General features: G+C 34.8%; 1 protein-coding gene across 14 annotated transcripts in view; it reads right to left on the bottom strand.

The window, feature by feature from the left end:
- The window catches only part of SHLD2 (shieldin complex subunit 2), a 41,776-nt gene that overhangs the window by 19,507 nt on the left and 1,256 nt on the right, over positions 1-21,013 (bottom strand). For 2 of the 14 annotated variants that reach the window (XM_054205397.1, XM_054205412.1), the window contains exons 2-7: positions 12,496-12,536; positions 11,299-11,382; positions 3,445-3,855; positions 2,596-2,711; positions 532-616; positions 77-183 (exon numbers count right to left, since the gene is read on the bottom strand). The gene's annotated coding sequence lies outside the window, so the exon portion shown is untranslated. The other 12 variants (XM_054205401.1, XM_054205403.1, XM_054205400.1 and 9 more) reach the window with 12 other exon arrangements.

Below are 21,013 nucleotides of genomic sequence, written 5' to 3'. Positions count from 1 at the left end.
GCACTTTATAGCAAACTAGAAAGCAGTAACAAAGGAAAGCTTTTAGATAACTTTATATTTCATGGGTTAAACATACCTTTTCAATACTTGAAGTTCAGTATAAAAGTTTAAGATCCTAGGAATGCAGTTGTATTTCACTCTACCTCCAGAGATATCCTGTTTCATATTTCAAGTGTATTCTTCCTATAATCAGGGTTGAACAACAAATTAATCAGTTAACACTTGAAGGAAAAATATCACTGAAGAATCATATTAAAGCATGCAGTTTGTTTGCAATTCTGTCTATTCCCCACATTAAAACCATGGAAACTAGCTGTTTTTAATTCCCAAGCACTACTATATTATTTTTAATGAAAAGCTTTACTAATCTGTGAAAACAACAAAACGTAAATCTAAATGCATCCCAATAGTCCCAAACTTTCTTCTCAGTATACATATATATATACACACACACAAACTCTTTATGCAGAGTCTGAATTAGACAAAGCTGTTATCTTGGCATACTTGTGGTCTTCATAGAAATCTACTTACTATTTTTATCCTTGAGATTGAACTGTATGAATTCTTCTTACATTAAGATAGGATCCTTGTGGCAAAACAGGAGTTTTAGTTTAGACTTAAATAAAGGGAAAAATGAAGATATAGGAAGATAAAGATTACAGCAGAATTATGTTTAATGATTTTCATTTGTTATGTATTAACTTGTTCTGTGGTTTGCTTTAAGTAGTTTTGCTTGCACTACAATATTAAGTAGTATGTGTGTGAGGATTAGAATACAGCAAGACAGTAGTTATATATGTATCTCCAGTTAAGGAAGTAAGGGTTCATTGCAACATGAGACAATTAATGAAAGAACAGACTATCAAAAATAAGGGAACAAATAACTGGAAGGTTTATGAGATGAGCTTAGGAACAGGGAAGGTTGTATTCCAGAATCTCAATGTAAGCCGCTCTTGGATCAGAAGTGCATCTAGACTACATCCCACTACCTCTCATCTTCTACAAAGGTAAACTACCTACTTGGACATGCACTGAGATACTATAAACAGGGCAGAAAAAGACAACTACCGTGCCCCTTCCACCTTTTTTGCCTTGAGGATTTCATTTTGTGGACCTTGAAGATCTTGGCAGCCTCACACTATACTCTAAAAAAGCTAATTCCTCTTGTAACTGCAATGTTTTGGACTCAAGTTACAGCAGGCATGACACTGACCAATATGATTGAAAAATTTCTGTGTTTTCTTCCAAAGTAACTCATCTTTTTACATCTACACTATAAATGCACATTAAAATCTGTGACTAATATTAAGAAGTACTTTGAAAATACTTTTTTTAGACAAGTACCTCAGTATTTGCTTTTATAAGCACACCTTACAGCCAGGTAGCTTTGACATGACAAACATGTATGAATAATAAATGGTGACTGATTTACTACAGTACTAAAACGCCAGTGACAAAAATCTGTGAACTACTGATCACAAAAACTGAACACTGCCAAGATCTACCACTGTGTACATATAGGGACAATTGATATCATTAAGCAACTGAATTTCCCTGAAATAGATTAAATTGAATTTACAATAGGATGATGGCAATGCCAACTTCTAGTACAAAAGTGAGCTTAGCAAAAATGTGAGCCTCTGTACAAGTGTTCTGTGTAAATATCTGGTATATAAGAACACACCTGAAACAGTATTGCATATAATACATGTGAAATCAGACTAACAGAACTAATTAAGATGACAACAATACTTTACTAGGAAAACACTTTTCAAAACAAAAGTAACTTCTATACCTTGGTAAACTTGCAGTTATATAGTATTTTATCAGCCTCTTATTTTAACTATCACGTCTCTTTTGTTTTTTGTCATGTTTAAAGATTAACAAACATCACACATAAATTCAAAAAGTTTTCCTTAGCTTTCCAGTTCTGTGACTTCTCTAAACTTAGGATTTTCTTTCCTGATTCATATTTTGCAGTGCAAGTATATTACATCAAAGCAATCGAATCTTGATATTATTTAATGAATTTTTGCAACTAAAATATAATTTATATTTTCAAAACCTAAAATTTTTATTTTTCTTAAGATATTTAGAGCTTAGGAATGGTAAGTGACCTCTGCCTACTTCCTGCTTCACCTAATGAGCCCACTATTGAATGACATGCTTTGGTAATTTCTGAGTGACTTTTTAGGTCAAAGATACCGAACTCCACTACCAGGAATCATCAGTACTTATAACCATTTAAGTCTGTAAATAGGAAAAAAAAGAAAGTTCAGGTAAATTCTCCATGTGCAAATTTGCTTAAAGAATCTTTGCTATGATTCCTTAGAACAGCATTATTACTTATTTAATGAGTTTTGTTAGTGAAGTTCTGTTTTAAAGAAAAAGTCTGAAAGAACAGCTCTTAAAAAAATGAGCAAAAACCCCACTTATCACATTAGCAAAATGCCACTGCCACAAAAAAAAAAAAATCCATTTTTATACTGCAGTTAAATTATCTGTGGGTAGACAGGGGGTTAACTAAACCAAAGATAACAGGAGCTAAAGCTCATAAAGATATAAATGAAACCTGAATGCACATATCCATTATACCTGTTAATTATTACACCACTTCTTAATATGTGGAAAGGTGCTCTAGTCATAATAGCCAATGAAATCCCAGCTTCTTATCTCTGAAATGGTCAGAGTCTGATTGACGGGTCAATGATCTATTCAAAAACAGCAACTACGTCAGCAAGTTTTACATTTCCATGACACTGCAATTAAAGTTTAATATACCTATTACAAGAAATACATTACGGTACATAAGACAGGAATCCTAAATTTAAAGGTTTTAAAAATGAACAATTATGTCATTAACAGTTTCTTAATCTCCAGTAATTTGCTACAGATAGGAAAAAGTTAAAAATAGTTTTAAAAATTCTCTTTCAATGGTTAAATACTCTAGGACCATGTGTGCATGGCCTTAAGTTACCCTTAAAATACCTTAGAAGTATTCATTACTTTTATTCCATATTTCACTATTCATGATAGTATTCGCCCACCATGATAGTCACTTAAGCATTAGGCCAAACTAATTTAAAGAGGGTGACACAGCTTCAGCTTCCTGTCACTCTTGAATGTTAATGGTAGTGAGATGCATAAATTCCTGTTTTTAAAAGTTACATCCAAATATAGTTTCATCTAGTCTTTACTTAAGTCCTATACACTGAAAGTAAACCATGCTAATTCCACCTCCAGGTAATGGTTTCTTTCTTTGCTTCACACTACAGCTTCAAGCTATAAACAAAATTACAGACATAAAAGACAGCAGTGCATCAGAAGACAAAGGATTAGTGCAATATAATGCAAAAGTTTAGCTTCTTTTCCTCTCCAGAATTCTCATACACCCCCCAACACTGATGATTTTGGGAGTAAAAACAGTGTATTCTTTTAACTTACAGCTTTGATAGAACTTGACGATGAACATCCTAATCTAAGTAGTTAATAACTTGATTCCTGCAATATGCAAAAGCAATTATACCATCCTTTACTTGCTGAAAAGCTGGCCCTGTAGATAACAAATAAATAAAGTAGGATATTCTTTAAATTCTAAATTTTAACTTCTACTGTGAGCTTTCCCCTCCCTCATTTGCACACTTGATTTTACACTTCTATCTGTAGTATAAACAGAATTAAAGGACTGTTTCACTAACCTCACAAAAGAAGAAACTGAGTTATTAAAAGCCATCTTCAGAGTATTTACTTTCAGTTCAATTCAAGCTGTAGGGTTGGTTGGGATTTTTATTTTTATTTTTTATTTTTATTTTACAGTTACTCCCATATGATGGTAGAGTAGAAAATCTAAGACACCTGCCAACCAAAGAAAAAATAGAAATAAACCTCTGGATGCAGAATTCTGATCCACTACAGAAAACTCTTCTGGCACTTTTACCATGCTACTCAAATCTTCCTCCAAAATTCAATTTGTCTTTTAAAGCCAGGTACTGTAGCTGTATAATAATCTTGAAAAACTGAAATAACAGCAAGCAGTGTAGTAAGTTTCACACACTTAGAATCTGAAACAACTCCAGGATGAAGTGATGAACACATTACATGTTTGCTTGCAACTTGTGCAAGAAACAAGAAGGATGGGATGATCTTTATGCCAACAACTCCTACTGGCACTGCAAGTGAATCAATATACTAGAAACAGCACCTATCCACACCAAATCAACAACAAGCTTGGCCCCAAATATATATATGCATGTATTAAGAGGAACCCAACGGAAAATAAAAACTGCCAGAATAAATCAAACTAAGCAACTCATAGCTGAAGCAATCTTATACTCTACATAAGAGTGAGGGATGTACCATATGGGCTTCAAAGAAGATTATACCTCTAAGTGAATGGCAGCTCAAGGAATCAAAGTGGATTGCTTTAGACTAGGCTAGTGAGACCTAACAAGAAATCAAGAGAACACATGTGGAAGAAAGTACGCGTGCATAAGGGCAACTGGAAAAACAGACAGGACAGGTAATTACAGGTCTTATTTTTGTCATGCTTTGTTTGGCAATAGTAGCAATCACCAATTATCTTTAATCTAAATTTTAAGACAAAGTTTCAGTCAAAGACTGTAGTCCTATTTATAACTGACCTTTTTAACCAAACGTAATTTTACTCAGAGATGGTTATTTGACTCACGTAATAAAGCCATGTTTCTGGAATACAGCACACAGAGGCAGTTGTCGACCAGACGCGGTGGAACAGCAAGAATCCTGCTACTCAGTATCTAAATTTATGTAAATCACAAGCTTTCATTTGCCTACAGCCGCGCCTGTAATAATTAGTATGAAGTTACCTCTAAACACTATCAGAATATAGATTATTCTTGACCATACAGTAATTTCTTTTCGTATTTATTATTTATGTTAAACTGCAGCTATACTAATCCATTCAGTATTTAGTTCTTGTCACTGGCTGTTAGCAGAGGACTACAAAACCATTTGACCTCAAGACAGATACAGCTGGTTTACAAATACATAAAAGCTGTTTTCTGCAATATATATAGCCATAAAACAACATGTATCCAAACTTTTTTCCTTATCTGCAGTGCTTTCAGTAACAAAACGCTTTTTTGAATATGAAATACCTGATTTAGGCATTGCAATAGAAACGTTCTTAAATACTCCTACAGCATAAGCAGGGAGATCAGAGATTTAAACCAAAAACAGTGTTTTGAGAAGTTCCATACAGTCTGTCACTTTCCAAAAGTTAAATCAAAATACCGAATAAAAGGCTAGAAACACTAAGTTGTTCTTCATAACAATTACTGAATTATAAAATACATAACTAAGGCAAGCAACCAAATGGCATTGCTAACATTTAATGAGTACCAACTTATCTGCAGGATCAAGGCCTGTGGTTTCTAGAACTGTGCCCTAAAAGGAAAATATTTTCCTTGATCTGAGAGATTTATTCTGAAAATACAAGTTTGGATCACATGGAGGCATCCACTCAGCAGTTTCATCAGCCATTTTACTTTAAAAGGATTATTTTTTGGAACCAAATGATGCAACAATCTGAACACTGATAACACATTTTCAATTTGGCCACTGAGATGGTCTTCATTGTGTTTGAAAATTGGAGTAAAGGTAGTAGGCTTTTGTGATTAACTTGATAATTCTTTCCTCACTGCTTTTGTGCCTTGCGAGAGCTCCTTTTAAGTAAAGGTTATTTATTGATTTTTGTTTTGCAATACATGAAAATACATAATTAAGGAGATATGAACATACAGAGGCTGTTACTAACAGAAGAAGTTAAAAGTCCTGAAGAACAGTGACCTTTTGAGTAGGAAGGAAAGATAAAGGTAAAAGGTCAAAGATACACAAAAGTGCTGTGCATGTTTTGTTGAAGAACACTCATTTCCCAAACTCTTATTTTTGAGAACTATTTAAACTACTAAACTGCTATACCTTCTGTCAAGAAACATATTCCAGATATTTCAGCATATTTAAAAAACTCACAATATTAAAATGACATCATCACGGGTCTTTTTTTTTTTTAGAAAAATGGTTAAGTCTACAGAAAATTATCCATAGGGATCATTAGCAATGAAAATCTATTTTAGGACTTAAATCTTCTGATAAACTGAGGCTGATAAAACAATACAGGACCTAAGATGAAAATGAGCCAACTGGTCAAAAACATGGTCATAAAAGCCCTATTTCCATCAGATTAACTGCCTGTAGATTTGATTTATTAGGATTGGAAGATAAAAAAATCAAGATAACAGGCTCGCATGAGCTTTTATTTTCTTCTTGTAAAAGTCTTTTCCATTTTCTTAAACTGAATTTTTTTGATTAATGAGAAAATAGACTTTTTTTCCTAAACTAAGCAACAATTCTCTGGGCTTTGATTCAATGGATTTCTATAAAATCTATTTCCAGAACAGCAAATACCTTTCAGCTTGACTTAGTATATACAAATGGCAGAACATCACTACGATACTGTGCAACAGGCATTATAGTATTAATCAAGTACATTTTCCAGCACAAATTCATTGTATTTCTCAAAAAAAATTCTTATTTAGGCTCAAATCACATGAGCTGGTATTTCACATTATGAAAGTTATTGGAATCCATCTTCCACAGCAATTGCATACATCACTGGGATTAACTGGTTATAGCAGACAGCCAGCCACAATCAAAGGCTGTTCTCTCAATTGCAGTTGCTTTAGTGGCTTGGGAAAGAATTTACTCCCTCACATTGAATGTGGCTTCCACGCTATGGCAGAAAAAAATTATTTGCACTACAAAGCCACCACTCTTAATTTCTCACCTTTATAAAAGCCTCACTCAAAAAAGATGAAGTTTTCTAACAAGAAAAGTGGATGCTGGCTGCTCATTCACAGACAAAAATGGGGTATTGTCATTTCGGACAACAGTTGTAGGTAAGATTATCCTGTGCCTGTGCTTTTGTACTATGGGCGACAGGGGACTGAAGAGGTATCATTCATGAGTCTACTTAGCATTAGTAAAATGCCTTTCACTCTTCACCACAAGTAGACACGTTAGCAGTAGCCTTTAACAAAAGCCACACTTCCTCTTACATTTAAGGCGAGTGGAGTGTATCTCATTTGACAGCATCATTAAATAATTCAAGTTAGATGTCTGTTAACAAAAATAAACCCAGCCACCTGCTCAAAGAAGTCATAACAGGAGCACACAAGTCATCACTAGATCAAGACATGCTTCAAGGCTGTGCAACAAGCAGCTCCAGAAGCAGCCAGATGGCATACAAGCCCACAAAATCTCTTTAGACCAATAGCTCCATCAGGAGTTCATTTACCTCCTCAGTGTGTAAGCAGGATCTCTCCAGAAGAGCAAATATTTAACCTTCCTGTAAACAGAAACAACAGGAAGTATTTTTTGACAGGCATGAACCTATGGCACCAGACCTTTTCTATTCTTTTCCCACCCTGAGCCACATTCTGCATGTTTTACCTGTTTCTGTAGTATGCAGCCTCATCCTTCATGTGGTATCATTGGTGTATCTTTGTGAGGTTCAAATAACTGCCAATCTGATATACTAAATAGCTGATCTCCCAAATATTTTCATATCTCAGGAAGAAGAAAGCTGGTTTCACAAAAAAATTTCTATAAAACTAAAGTCTCAAAAAGGAAAGTTCATAGAACATGCTTCTGATGTGAGCACTGTATTTTAAATAAAACCCTTGACAGATGTCAACTACATGACAGTACTGATTTTTATAGCCAAATCACTATTATTTCTGTTCTTGAAAATTCAAGGAAATTTCCAGGTTATTTTAGGATCTTCCTATTGCACACACTACACACACCCCTCAAGAATACACTTCAGCATTAACAACTGGAAAAGATACACTCTTCTATCTAGAAGTTAAAAGGTTTAAGATTTTTTTCAGAAATAAAGCTCCCTTAAGGAAATACAACCTTCAGACTTGGACCAAGCTGTCTCTCTACAATAGTAACTAGCACTACAAAGATAACAGATGGTTCACTGCACACACTTGCTCCTTATTGTGGCTACAGAAGCAACATAGCTACCAACTTCCTTATAGAACTGTAGGAATATCAGCCAAGTAAATACTCTTTCACAGGTATTACGGATAGGGAGTAAAGTTGTTAATTTACTAAAGCACTGCAGAAAAATAAAGATAAAAATTTTAGAGTATTTTAAGTTAGTGAAAACTACAGTGAAACTTCTGGAAACAGAAAGAAAGTTTTAAGTCCTTTAGCATTTACCTAGCAAAAAATTAAGATATGATGCATAAAGGAAATTAGCATTACCTTTTTAATATATAAGCCTTTACATTTCAATGGTTTAGATAGAAGTTAGTTTAGCAAACTGGTTAAGCTTTAACAGAGAACAGGTGACACTGAGTAACTATCAACACAGCTGACTGAGCCAAAGGTGCCTTTTAGATGCAAATTTCCCTATTTCAAAGAGGTAACTAATCTCTCAGACTTTGAGGCAGCAAGGCACTTAGACTAGTTATTCAAAATAGCTTAATTGATTATGCTTCAAAAAAATTGTAGATCACAATGTCTATCCTACTATGCCCATAAAAGTTAAATGAAATCATCACAATTGAACAAAATCTGAATAAAATGCTTGAAGCTTTGATTTATAGGGCCTGTACATATATCTACCCTTTTCCTTGGTAATTCAGCTGTCTGAAAACACTTCAAGCAAAATCAGATAACTTAGGGTGTGGCGTTACAAGTCACCTTGGGTCTCCCTCTACTGTTGTAAGTCATAGTGCATAGCAGCATAACCACTGATAAAAAAACCGTATTGTACCCATCTATGTTCTCGGTAAAGATGCATAATTTTCTTCACTGTTTTTATGTTAGAGGCAATAACTCTATTTTCTGTACCATGCTATGTGACTATTTCTGTCTATCTTAATTTAGTTCTCCTTAATTCAACAACTCTTACAAATTATTCTATTACTTGCAGTACTATATAGTCCTCATTTTTGAGGTGTATTACACTAAGGGGTTCAGACCAGCCCTATCTGCCTAACTCACAGATAATCTGAAAAGTCTTCAATATCATTTATTTCCCTCTCACCATTTTGATACCTGGGAATATTCTGCCCACCCTAGCTTTTCCATCATGTCCTTTGGGAGAAAGTCCAGCCAAGTATATGCAGACTTAACACTTTCACATACACCAGCAACCCACTTAGAGGAAAGCACCTTTCTTCAGAGAGAAGCTGGTACTCTAGATGATCAATCTTACCACCAAACTATGTTGACAAAACCAAAAATACAAAATGTGCTGGAACCATGAAATTTTAAGTTGTGTAAATTTCAAACCTCCTGAAGTATGAAAAGTTAAGGATGGAAGCAAAAGAGGGTTATCTATTTATCCACTGTCTTCATGCAGAAGCTGCTTCAAGCTGAAGTAAAACTAAAAATTGCCTCTGAGTATAATTCAATATAATCAGGAAAGACTAGATTTAACAAATGCTCACCTCATAGTTTACTTAATACTTTGTGTACTGGAACTGCAATACTGTTTGCAAATATTTTTTTTTCCTGTCTGCCAAATGTTTGCAAGTTCTATACTTGATCTTTACTAGGATAGAAACAGTATGACTGATAGTGTATACAAGGCAAATGTGTCTACCAGTGTACTAGCATAATTTCTATCCACACAACCATGTGAGCGGCTATACAAAGCTACAATCACAGTAGTCTCCAGAAAAGTATTTTAAAAACTCTAGTAGGAAGTTTTCATGTAGAACAGAAATGGCAGGGTCAACATTAAAAATGTATCTTTAAGAAGAGTTCTGTTTAATGCCACAATACACAAATTAGTTTGGTAATAAATTAGCTCTGGATATTCTTTTGTAAAATTCATTCTTTTGTAAAATTCCCACAGGTGAATTTTACCTTCTGTGAAGACCTGAAAGAGGAAAATTACAGGTAAAGTAAATTATGATTTATCAGGGAATACAGGGAACTAGCTATCCATTCCATATCAAACTATTTTATGTATTTAGCTAACGATTTGAATAACACCAGATTTTACTTGCTTGCATTAGGGAGCACACAGAATACAAATAATCATCTATTGTAGTATTGAGCATGTAACAGGTAATGAGTAAATACACATTGGTTTTGTCCTTCCCATAAATTTCACATTAAAACATGTTTATATGAGCTTACTTTAAAAGATTTTAAAATTAGCAGATAAAGCAGAAAACCAAAAAGCTATTACATTAAACATATGACCTATTATCTTTCTCCAGAGATTAGTAACCCTTACAACTGACCAGAAAGGAATTAAAAAAGCAGTACAATTTGTTCTATCTTAGCTAATGTCCTGAGTCACCTGACATCTCATTGCAAGAACTATACTGATGTTTATACTATATATATATAACATAAAGCTTTATCTTGCAGCTAAAACTAACTTACCATCCAAATTAATGGCAGTTAATGAGCTCAGAACAACAAATGTTAAATGAAATACAGTAACAGTTCATGTTAACCATTATGATACACTGGAGCAGAAGAAAAATCTGATATAAATAAAAATACATAAAAACAAAATGCTAAACTATCACATTTGTCAGCATAAATCTAAAAAGCAACAAATGGAGATTCAATTTATGGTATGGAAATCAGATTAAAAAAATACTTGAAGGCATCTTCTCCAAAATGAAGACAGGATTCTTTCATTAAGTACAAGGTATTCAGTGACAAGTGAGAAGCAAAATATTACCTTGCTAATTAAAAGTTTCTCTCAACAGGAACTTGTATGACATTACAATATATTATACAATATACTATGAACTGCAGCTGCCAACAGAAAAAACATGCAGAAAACGGAACAGTCATATCACAGTGAGAAAAAAATTAGTAAATGACAGGGTATGGATGGAAGCCTTTAATCTTTACAACATAAGCAAGTGTAAGTACTTGATTTGATGAAGCCAGGAAGAAAAAAATTCAAAGCAGCGTCCACTTCAATTGTATTCCTCATTTAAAAAGGCAAATATTGAAGAGGGAAGACATAACATCATAACATATAAAAGAATTAAGAACTACACAATATGACTACACAGTTCTTAATTCTTGTATACATTATGATGTTACTTTATGCTCCGTTTCTCAGTCTGGCAAACAAATAATTTTTACTCTACCAGCTCTTAAGAAAGTTAAAATTCTAATCCTAAATGGGAACCAACTGTCAAGTCCCTTTACCTATGCCTGTCCCTTTAACTTGGGAAACCCAGTGTTCAGAATACAAGTACTTACATTTTAAATTTAGGTAATTTTTAATTAAGTCTGAAGCCCCGATCCTGAAACCTCCTTTATGCAGATACCATTCTCCAAGTACCCCTGAAACGACACAGTGTTTAGTGGGCATCTCAGACTTTCACCAGGCATGTAAAAATGCAGAGAGAGGGGCTGTCCATCAGTAGTATCCTCCACTGCTGAGCAATGCAAAGCCATTTGCACTGTACCACTATGTAGAATGGTGGTGTTACACAAAGCTTTTCCATCCTCAATCAGAGCCCAGCTGCTTAAGATTGTAAACATAAAATGAAAGACTATAAAAAAAGTCCTGACTCAAACTTATCTTTCAAAAAAAAAAAGAAAATTTCACTCTTGCAGATAACATTAGCATTTTAGAAAGGAGCAGGGAAATCTTACTTGAGACTTTGAAAGAATGCGTTTTGACCTATTCAGCTGCTCATCTTGTATGAATCAAAATGCAGCTAAGTGGAGGCTGAAGCTGCTCCCATTTAAAAGTTATCTAGGGTCCAGTATGGTTCCAGGCTCCATGGTAGAAATTTGCCACCATGCCTCATACTAGTAACAGTACTCATGATAATTCATGAGTAGTCTAGCCCCATTATCCTAAGGAGGAAATACTGACTTCTTAGGTCAAGAACTAGATATCAAGTGCAGTACTACTGGAAGAAAGCTTGTCATTGATCTTTAGGATTAGCGGTGCTTTACAAGTATTGATGCAATAAGGGGGTTGATCTTGACTGATTATCCTACTGTAGAATGAACGTCTCATGCCTGAGAAGTCAGAGCTCTGTCCACTGGGGTCACATGGCTGTACACAGGAAGAATGGGGAGTAGCTGAACTGCAATGTCCATACTCCCAATAGGTCAGTTAGAATGAGCAGTCCATGTAGTTAAAGATCTAATAAAATCACCTTGATCTATCACATCTCCAGACTTTATATTCTATTAGGATCTAGAATGGGAAAACAAAACACAAACAAGCAAATACAGACAAAGCTCAAGGAATTATACTGCTTTAAAGAAGTTGATCTGACATTCTCAGCAAAAAGGCACAATCACATCTACACTGGCACATTCCCAAAGAACTCATGCCAATTCCAGTATCTATTTCCTTTGTTTGTTGAGTAATTTCACCTTAGTTGGCATTTTAGAAAGTTTTATAACCAAATATAGTCACAGGTCAAGTTATATTACCTTCTCTTCACCTGTCATCATCCAATCTGCTGGATGAAGACCTGCTGAAAGACAGATTGTTTTTTTTCAGACACTTTAAGCACATGGTGTGGAAATGATTGAAGTAAAGTCTACTGGAAAAACACGTATGTAATGTATTTGACAATCACTCCTTTTATCCAAACTGACACTTTAAAGTAGCTTATGGAGGCAGCTACAGGTAGTATTTGATATTCCAAGAGAATTTCTGCTTATTTCTCTAACGCCAATTTCTATGGGTTTTTTTTAATCCAACAGAACCTGGAAAATCCTACATAACTTGTATTTTTCATTATCTTCAACATAAAGTGAATGAACTGTAGTTCCATTAGAGCTCACTGTTTCTGTTCCTAACAAGGAAAAAACCTGAGTAAATTTAATATGATCTAATAAAGGTTAAACATTCAAGGCAAGAAGTATTTCACTTATCACTTAGAGGACAATCTAAGAGTTTCCTGTATTTCTTGAGAAAACTTAAGTTTGACAGGAAAGAAAAACTGTATCAGTTTACTAGAAAACCAAGTTCCATTAGTTTCTCATTGAGAATAAATACTGCCCATGCTCTGTAATTTCTGACCTATATTCTTTCAGATATGAGGACCATACAAGTTTGTATAACCAGCTCAGTTCCAAATGATACTTAATACATTTGGCCTCCCTACACCTTTAAGTAGGGAATAAATTATCATCTGTTTTTCATGTGGGAACTGAGGCTAGGAAAGATTAAGTAATTTACTTTGGCTCACACAGTAACCTGAAACAAGCGGAGAACTCACTCTGTGTGACTCTTTCATACCCATACTTTACACATTGCCAAATGTGTAATCCTTTGCCAGTTTGATAAGTCACAAGACTACCCATTTTATCTCAACTTTTCAGCTTATCTGTTGAGATTTTAACATTCATCATCTCTGGTTACCCCATTTCTATATCTGTGATTTTTATCTCTTCCTGCAATAAAAAAAAATGTATTGTCCTCCTCAGTCAAATGCTTTTTATTCCTTATTGAGGTCTCAGGTGCTGACTTACACCACCATAAAATAATCAAATTATTCAAAGTTGGTATTAACACAGGGCACCCGGTGTTACTTTTTTTGTTGTTTAGTTCTTGAATCTCATACACTATTTGAAAGAGGTTTTCTCTTACCTTATGTGTTGCACAGAACCTACCCATACAACTAAGCCTTAATTTTCAAAATGTTAAGAATTACTTCAAAATTTGTCTTGATATGACTTTAAGACTCATACTCTCTGGAAGAAAAAAAGGTGAGGGGGTACAATGTTTTGCCAAATTAGATATCTTTTTTCTTTTAGTTAACAGGCCCATTAATTTCTTTGACTTAAAATAACCTTCACTGAATTAGCCATGTAATAAACAAGAATAAATTAAGCCTAAAACTAAATAACACTAATGGACTTGCACTACAAGTATGGGTTCACTGTTAGGTGAGGCGTAAAGTATACAAGGGAACAGAACAGTGAAGGAGATTGGCTTCTTTTTCCTTCTTTCTCCTCTATTACCTTCATGAGATACTCGTCACATGAAGCTGAATTTCTGCTTATATAGGCCAATGTTACATTTATTTATATAAATAACTGACACAGTGCTAATGTAGACTATAAATCTGAGATGAACATACAGGATACACTTGTGCAAGAAAGTTGACCTCTAACAATAATTGAACAATCTGAAAGCATAAATTAGATTGCCAGTTAGTTTTCCTTTACCAAAGACAAACACCAGCTTATCCAAAAAAATGACAAGACAAAAGAAATCAAGATAAGCTTTTACAAATTCCATGATGATTTTAACTCACTGAGCCAGATGACAGCAATATAATACTCCTTTTGAAATCAGAAAATCTGTTACCAATGATGTGCAGATGCTCTACCTTGTAAGTATTTCAAAATAAGCTTACCTTCAACCTAGTGACTTCCAAAAGAAAAAACAGAAGAGATAAAGTAGAACAGATAAATTAGACGTTATCTTGCCAATAGTGACAAGATTAGACAATAAATAATAATCAAGAAAAGCTTAAACAGCACAAAATCTTCACCTTGTTAATTAAAATGTATGTTTATCTAAATCAAATTCTATGGCAGCAATTGCAAACTGTTCTCATGTCAACTGCCAGTATCTCTTTGATGCTTCTCACATCTCCGGACACCACTAGGTCCACCCCACCCTTGCTCCTTCAGATGTCCACAGCTCCTACACCAGCACCAAGTGACAGCAACAACACCTCCAGAAGATATTCCAAGATACACATATTTTGCCCGTGCAGGTCTTGCCACGACTCCATAAACTGGCACTTACGTCTGGCTCTGCATATCTAGACATTGAACACGATTGCCATATGGGCATCTAAACATCATATATAACATGGGATTTTAATGAACTCCAGCATTTCCACTGAAGGATATTATTAATAAACCAGGTAATTTAACTAGAAGACAGACCAAAAGGACTGGAAAAATATCTAACTGTTTCTTTAAAATACAGTGTTTTAAAAAATTGTTTAGATGTGCTCAAGATGGGACAATTTAATTAAAACAGAAGTATTTCTTATTCTGATCTATTTTCACCCTTCTGAGATTTCTCTGGGGTGAGCTTTTTGCAGTGGATCTTTTTCCAGTGACTTTTTGCACTGGATCTCCACACACAGTGGGCACCACGAACAATTCTGAGGTCTGTGAAAGATGACTAAGAAAAGATATCACATACACATTTTTCATATCCAGCATAAACAGTGATTTATTTATATATACTTTTTGGGAAACACATGATGTGCTGAAAAATTCCAACCAATGTCCTCCTGGATTTTCTGATGAACAATACCAATTTCAACTGTACCAACAAACTTGAGAGGCAATTCTTAATTCCTTTGGATCTGAGCTTCATCGACCAACAACTTTCACAAAGGATTAAGCACTCAAATATATTTTACCAATATGGATTTCTATAAACAGTCTTCCAAAGTGAAAGAGGATAAAATTGATTTTGTTAACAGAAATGCAAACAAAAGCACTACAGGAGACTAGTATCCTCTACTTCATAAAAGCTTCAATGTTTGTTATTTAAACAATAGGCACTTAGTTTACGTCAACAACTCCTGATTGTCAATTGAGTACTAAAGCAAGAAAAAACTGGTTTGCAGTCTCTGATGCTGTGATTCCAGGCTGTTAAGATCTCAGGTATAATTTTCAGCCAGCCAAGGACACAAAGAGTTGCAAAAAAACCCCCAACAAACCCCACCAAACTAATTTCAATTGTAAATGTCACTTTCAAACAATTCTTAGTTCACTCCTGGCAAACCATACTTTCTACTACCTGGTTTTTGCTGTGTTTACTAAAAGAGAGAGCAATTCTCTACAAAAAAATATCATTTCCAGGAAATAAACCAACTAAAGTACTTACTTTCCCTCCTAGCCCTATTTAAGGCAACAAAGCTCAAATGCTCACAGTGCATCTGTGAAGGCTTTTATGCCTGTATACCTGTCAGCTTTCCCATAACTAGCCTTTTACATCAGCTAATTTCAAACACATTTAACATGTAAATGGGAATCTCAAATATATTGAGTCTGATAACTGTATCATTCCCTCTTCTGTCTTTTAAACTAGAAATGAGACAAAAACCAAGCAAAAGCTAAAGATTACTCCACAAAGACACAAAGCAGCTGCTTTAACAGATTCTCACCAACAGAGGAACTGAGAAAGGTAGAGCCTTCACATTAACCTGCAAAAGCCTCTATCACTTCATGTAGGGCAATGTTAACTGAAAGGTCACTGAAATCATATTAATTTGTTACTGACTTCAGTAAGCTTCAGATCAGATCTGCAGCTTCCAGAGAAAGTTACTTTTCGTCCTAGACATCTGAAAACCGAAAGTAGCATTACAGGAAATATACAAAAAGCATATTTTATATTTCTCAGATATATTTTCTGGCAATGCCTGTTAGTACTATATTGACTGTAACAGCACCAAAACATGGCACAGAAAATTTTTGCCTATCTATAGACTGTCTAAACAAGAGATGAGGACATTATCTCCTGTATACATGAAGAGCTTTTTATATCTCTTCTGTCACAAAGCTGAAGTAACCAGTTGGCAACCTCAGTCATCATGCACAGCAACAATATAAACAGATGGAGACAGACAGTCTTCAAAGCTGATAAACATAAGCACCACCACTTTTCATGGCAATCAAAACTGTATTTACTCATGAGGTACTTATCAGGATTCATTCAATATTTTCTGACTTCTGCAGCAGAATTATTAACATTTTAAAAGCTCAGAAAACTGCCTTCTGACACTTGCTCTGAAACATTGGCAGATTAGTCCACTTTCTGAAGGTTTTTCAAGGACCTTTCACTGAGAGAATTAAGAATCCCTGTCAAATTTACATTATGGAAAACAGACTAATAATTCTATTGTCAGAACTGTAAAATAAGAACAGTATCTTGCAGAAAATCTGGAAAAGTAAAAAAGTCTTATGATTGCTTAAGCAATAAATTTAATCATTATTTTGCTCACCTACTTGTTATTTTTATATCAGTACCTCAAAAGCAGAAAACAGGACTCTCACTTTAGACTAGCATTTCCTAAAGAAAGTCCCTACCAGCCTAAGCCTCTAAACTTCCTACTTTACTTGTACACTTGAGTTTCATTCCCTACTTTTACAGTGCTACAGACAGGCAAAAAAGCTACTATTTATATATGAACAAGATGTTAGCAGCTTATACTTGAATTTAGCAATCATGAAATACTTACATTTAATGCAAAACACATAAAAATAATGTTAAATAGTCAGACTACAGGTACCTAGGCACCTCGCTAATAACACAAAATACTGGACACTTTAAAGTCTTTATCTCAACAGGAAATAATCCATATACCTCTTCTCCCACTCTGCGGCACTACAGAAAGCACATCTCAGATTTGCAGCATATGCAAATCTAACTGCTGCAGCCTGCCTGGAAAACCACCAAATTCAGGTTCTTTTGTATCAAGGCAAAGGCAGCAAAAAATGAAAACCTGCCAGCCTGCTCTCCAGCTTTGGTATGGCTGAACACAGCTGAAGCTATTTATAAAGGAAAGAAAAAGTATCTCACAGACCTCAATTAAGTGATTCATAGGTCTTTACCAGAATTTTAAATTCAGCTGGCTCCCCCTTAGTCTCCAAACCAAAAGATCTAAGTATTGATACCTTATGCTACCAGTGAAATGCCTTTTTGTCAGCTTTAGTCTCTAATTGGTTATAAAGAGATGACTGAAATGAAGATTCCTAGTGAGGTGTTCTTTTTGTAAAAGTGTTTATATAGGCAGGTCACAAATTAAAGTCATCTTCTGGGATTCACCTAATTTGTGTGTTGCCTGTAATAGCATCTTACAGAGCCAGCCCTCTAGCAACACTGTAAAGCTAGACAACTGCGCCACCCTTCTCATTTCATCTCTGTTATATCATGTATTGGCTTGGCATAAAAAGGGAAAAATATAACCAAGAAATGTGGCACTTAGATTCATATCTGTGAATATAACTTATTCACAAATTTAGAATCAAAATTAGACTCAGATTACATTAATAATTCCTTAGATTCTTTAAACTGTAGTGTATTTATTTTATAAAAATATACATATTTAAAAGACCACATGCCTTATCAACATTTCCCCCCATTATTCTGAAGACTGAATGCTGGTACAACATTTTCCTGCAGATAAAGAAACAGCCATCTCTTCACTACTTTCACATCCCATGCCAAAAATAATTATACATGAAGTTTTACTTTAAAGCACTGTGAAGGTGGAAAATACAATCCATAAAACTTGAGAATATCTCAAGCTAAAGACCTGCAAAAGAATTAGATCGCTATTCGATACTATCTTAACATACTTTGCCACAATATGCAGGCAGCTCCAATGCAGTACGATTACTGTGAAGCCCTACACACTTGCTGCCTACCTGCATACCCTCTATTTAACAGACACACACACAGGATTTCAACCAAGAGGAATATGAATAGGACCACAGTTAGTATTCCTGACAGATTCAGTCCCTCCCATTCTCCGAGTAACTATTATTCAGCCATCCACAGGTCTGTTAACTCAGAGGCTGAACAATTTTTCTTCAACAAGAGTTTGGCATAAGACAATAACCCCAGCTCTCAACTGTTTAGTTACACTACCAAGGTCTACATAAAGCAATACGGCATAACACTTACGTCCAAGAAAAATACGCAATTTTTTTTGCAACTTCTGGTAAAATGAGGAAAGAAAACATAGTTGCTTATATAGGCAATTCAAAGGGGAACAAGAACATGTTTCAGCTTGTATAATATTCTCAATTATCCCACTGGACTAGAACCTCAGTTTTACAACTTGACAAATTATTTCTGGAATCACTAGAAAAAAAAGGTCATCGTATGTAAGTGTTACCAATATTTGGAATTTATCTCAACCATATCTTCAAGCAAAGGTTAACTGCCAAACGCTTCATGTGATACAGCTGACAGCTTAAAATGAAGCTTGCTGAAGCAACTGTAATTCCATTTGTAGAGTACTTCAAAATCCATTCCTGTGCCCAGAAGAAAGTTTGTTTAACCACAGAAAGGAATTAGTTTTCTGCACACTGTACGAATCAACTTTCCACCTGTTGTCCAGTGGATGTTTAGACTCTGGAGCCCCTGAACTGGAGGCAAATCCCAGGGTTACCCTGGATTCAAAGGGGCTTAGCCAGACAACAGGCAATTAGAGCCTTGTGAGGATCCCTAATTTCCAGCTTCTCTGCTCTCTCTCACCTACTTTGATGAGGTAGTAAGGAGACTGGGATGCAAACTGGGCACAGCAATCCTAGCTTCTGAGAGAATCCAGTACCAGTACATCCTAAGAACATTTTAGCCAAATTGACAAACTTTGTTGAACAACATTAAGCTAACTGACTTTTAACTTTAATAAACAAATATTTTTCATTTACAACAACATTATTAATGATGTTAGTCACAGGAAAAAGGTTATCCTAGTCACCTACATATTCTGAAATAGCTAATACTTCAAATAATATCATGGATTAAAGCAGAAAGTACTGGATTCCTGTCTGAGGTCACTTTTTTCAATAAAACTTTAAGATTTGACACATAAATTTGACTCCACTTGCTATGAAATTGCTAATTTACACCTTAAAACTGTGGATTGTTTCAGGAAGGCACAATACAGTTTTTATTATTGCTCTTATATATAATAAAAATAATCTCTTAAAATTATACATAAAGATATTTTGGAAGCAGGTTAGGAATTAAATCAACTTGCTTGTCTCTCTCACCTATACCGCACAAATTTTAAATAAAAACGTATACCAATCTGTTATACATACACAATTAAATACAACATTGTTGTAGAGTCCATGAATCATACAGTCAGCTCCTACCACACATGTACTAAGTTTTCTGAGTGTATCTCTCTCTTCAGATGCAGGCCTAAGGCCAACATTCAATATGAAACTAACAAAGTTAGTGAAACTTCTGGTTGCGAAGACAAAAAGTTACTTTTTAATTCATCCAAAAGATTTTTTTTTTCCACTGATGCTAGTCAAAAGTGAATCTTCTGATGGCACCCCAATGCTATACAAGAACAAAGATACAGTTAACCATTTATTATTACAATTATCCCTTTCATACCTGCTAAAACTCATTCTAAAGCATGTGAATTTTAATTTCCTCTGACAAATAGATTTTGCTTCAGTTGCTCACAACTTACCATATAAGAATATTGGAATAGGGCATACGACTCCTATTCTTATTTTTCTTGAATACCCTCAGGCAATGTGGTTACTCTTGCCTCCACAAGGGATTTCAAGCAAACAAAAATACAGTAGGGACTTGCTGAGGTTGGTAAAGTGCCTGTGAACTGTACACATTATTTCATTCACAAAAACTCGCAAATAAAAATCCCTAGCTATTTTTTAATTTACAATATTTTAAGACTAAGAAATTTAACACACTGATTCAGTTATTCTTAGCATTCAGCACACAGCTTGTTGAATATTTTGCTGAAATCCAGTCTCATTTAGAAAAGAGGGCAGCTATGGTGCTGCCATTACTCCAAATGGAGTTGTGTGACTGAACCCACAGAGAGATCCATTTTGTTCTCACACTGTCATGTCCCATACTCAGTCTCAAATACATTCACAAATGCATACTGCAAACACAGCACAATATTGCAAGCAGCTGATAATTGAGTAAAGCTCATAAATTAGAGATGCCACAGCTGAAGGCTGGACAGGAGCTAAGCATGCTAACCTTATTTTGACCTAAGTATACACACTTGCACAAACTGGTTAATCATATTTTTCATTCAGCCTTTGTGCCTGTGAAATACTATTCTAAATAACCTACCAAACCAGGTGAAAATAATTAGCTGATAAGGACAGTATCTTTCACCACCTTCTTTCTTACACATTTACAAAAGTTAAAACCTTGTATACAAGTTGAGCTGCTAATGAGAAT

The sequence above is a fragment of the Rissa tridactyla genome, chromosome 6, assembly GCF_028500815.1.
Source record: "Rissa tridactyla isolate bRisTri1 chromosome 6, bRisTri1.patW.cur.20221130, whole genome shotgun sequence".
NCBI lineage: Eukaryota > Metazoa > Chordata > Aves > Charadriiformes > Laridae > Rissa > Rissa tridactyla.
This window is presented reverse-complemented; position numbering and strand designations above follow the sequence as displayed.